The following is a 2,830-nucleotide window of genomic DNA, read 5'->3' on the forward strand; positions in this document are numbered from 1 at the left end:
TAAGTATATGGCTATTTAAAATACTTTATGTTTCTTAGGTCCGATATTAATTGATTGAAAGATATTTTAACATTCAATTAATTCTCTTAATTCGTAGATAGCATTGTGATTGTACATAGCAGTTCCTCTTATATTATGTTTTAAGTAATATTTCGTGTGCTTCGCGCTTAGTTCAATAAATTAAGAATGTGTTTTTAATATGATAATAAATTGTCGGTCACCGTCTCACGAATTCATTTTGTCATGTTTCACGACCATGTTGTAGTACACCATAGACTTTGGAATGTGTTAACAGGCTGCTTTTTAAATAAAAAAAGCATTTTTGTTGTATACTTCAAGCTCAATTTTGTCATATGATGTGACATTGTCGATCTCATCCATCCCTTTCGATTCTTTCACAGACCGTTTAAATGGTAACTACGTAGCATAGAGTTATTACTATAAGTTTCATAGACATAGGGGATTTTAGCTTAAAGTTTAGTTTTTGTACAATTCGAGATCACTAGTTAGTGGAGACACAAAGGCGCGCCATGCGAGAAGGCACTAAGTGAACGTTGACCTAGCCATACAATAATGTGCCTTGTGGATTGCTGATAGAAGTAACCAGAATTTATGAGGATTATGAGCTGGATTGAAAGTACAAAAGGATCAATTTGCATTAACTTTAATCACCTCCAGCCTGCCTTCTTGTATGGATCGTGATGTTGACGTTTGACTTTGACCATTAACTAACTATTAAAAGGTAAGGAATGTTATTCATATTTACTTACATACATACACCCTATTTATACTGTAAGAGATATCTCGACTCGTATGCTGCATGACGCAAGATTGAAAGAAAAGTGGTGTTAAAAATTATAATTGGACAGTAAAACAAACTGTTTCATCGTCTTATGCCACGCGACTACCATTATTGTATTAACCACTTGAAACAATCTAAAACCTTTTATGTTTGTTTATCAAATTCAAAACTAGAAATATAAGCGTCAGTGGTATTCAGTACAATGGCATGACATACATGTGTACATATATTATTAGTTTAAATAAGAATGTTAAAAAAAACGATTCTGTTAGCTTCATAACTCTATAGGCTTACGATGGTTGAAAACCTGGCATATCAAGAACTTATTGTAGCCATAGTCAAACGTATATATAGATTATTTGATTTTCGACTAGTTAGATACCATCGTGGGTCTAGTTTTAAACACTTTGAAAGCTAAATTAATTTGTAGATGGTTATAATTATAAAGAGTATGTAAAAAAATCCTTAGACAAATTGAATCTGTTACAATAACAAGTGAAACATTGCGTTTACTATACCTTTAGTCTTGGGATATATGCCTTGATTATTCCTGACTATAAATCTTAACTATTACCATCGATTATGTGTGTGTATTTACTTAGATGAACAATATTATATATGATTATATTCAGGAAAAAAGCAAAATTATCCGATGTAACATTTGACTACATAGATTTACTGTTCAAAGTTGTTCATCTATCTATTCAGTAAACATAACAATGAAATTTAACATAGAAATGCATAACAATATATTTAAGAGGCTGTGGTTAATGGACTGCTAACTAATATTAAGGCGTGTATCTTAAGACTGGAGTTTCGCCCCTGGCTTTGAGAGCCGGTTTCCGAAATGTACAAGTTTGAAATGTTAACACTTGTACGTTTATGAAACTGGCCACATCTAGCATGCTGTAGTAGCGTGATCGCGACAAAATAGTGTAATATTAAAAATGGATAGTTTAGAGAAACGATTAATTAAACGATGATAATAAAATTACGATTGTCGGAATCAAAATAAACGTAAGTATGTACCTATTTATGAAAAATCGTATTATTTATATCCCAGATTCCCTATTCCTTACTAACTTGAAATACACTTGAGTACACACTTTCACGTTTATAATAATTATAAAGTAGGATTTAATTCAATGGGATGGCAATGCATTGCAGATAGTAATACCTACATTATGTATAAAGATAGCTACATTTCAGAGGGTTGGGCCCGCTTGCGAGTCACCTCTGACCACCTGTAATGGTATAACATGGCTATAACTATAACATAGGTCAGTGAAGAAGTACTCTACTTAGGTAGTATGTTCCGAGAAGTTCGGGTCAGGAGTTACAAGTTGCATTTGCAACTATTTTATTTTTTTATTTTTTATTTTTACATTTTCGTGGAGAACCAACAGCATTTTGTTAATAACTAAATATTACTTATGAACATATAACAACTAGATGCCATTAACAGGTTCCCGCATATAACACAAAAGTAATGACTGTAAGTAGGAGCAAACAAAAAACCGTGACAATTAAATAAAAACCCAAATAGGTACCTACCACAATCACATAAAAAACAAAGGGTCTTATTAATTTAAACTAACAGCACACATTTATGAGATGATGTTTCATTGAGGACAAACTGTTGCAAAAAAGATCTATGTCAGAACCAGTAAAGTGTTTGTTAAAAGTTCTACAAGCTCTGATCAGGAATGAGTTTTGTCTGTAGTTGGTTTTTGAGGTGGGTACATTTAATAACGGTTTCAAACGGGTCAGTCGAGGGGGTACTCTTAGTCCTACTTTGGACAGCAATGCCGGACAGTCGATATTACCCTTCACTAATTTGGCTAGAAATAGTACGTCGGCAATCTCTCTGCGATTTTGAAGAGATAAGAAGTGCATGTTGCTGCATCTTGTTTGATAGCACATTTTGGGTAGTTTGAACTTAAAACCAAGAAACCGAGTAAACTTTTTTTGTACTCTCTCCAATCTGTTTATATAGGTTTCGTATTTCGGATTCCATATTTGACTAGC

The sequence above is a fragment of the Plutella xylostella genome, chromosome 25 (genome assembly GCF_932276165.1).
Source record: "Plutella xylostella chromosome 25, ilPluXylo3.1, whole genome shotgun sequence".
Classification (NCBI taxonomy): Eukaryota; Metazoa; Arthropoda; class Insecta; order Lepidoptera; family Plutellidae; genus Plutella; species Plutella xylostella.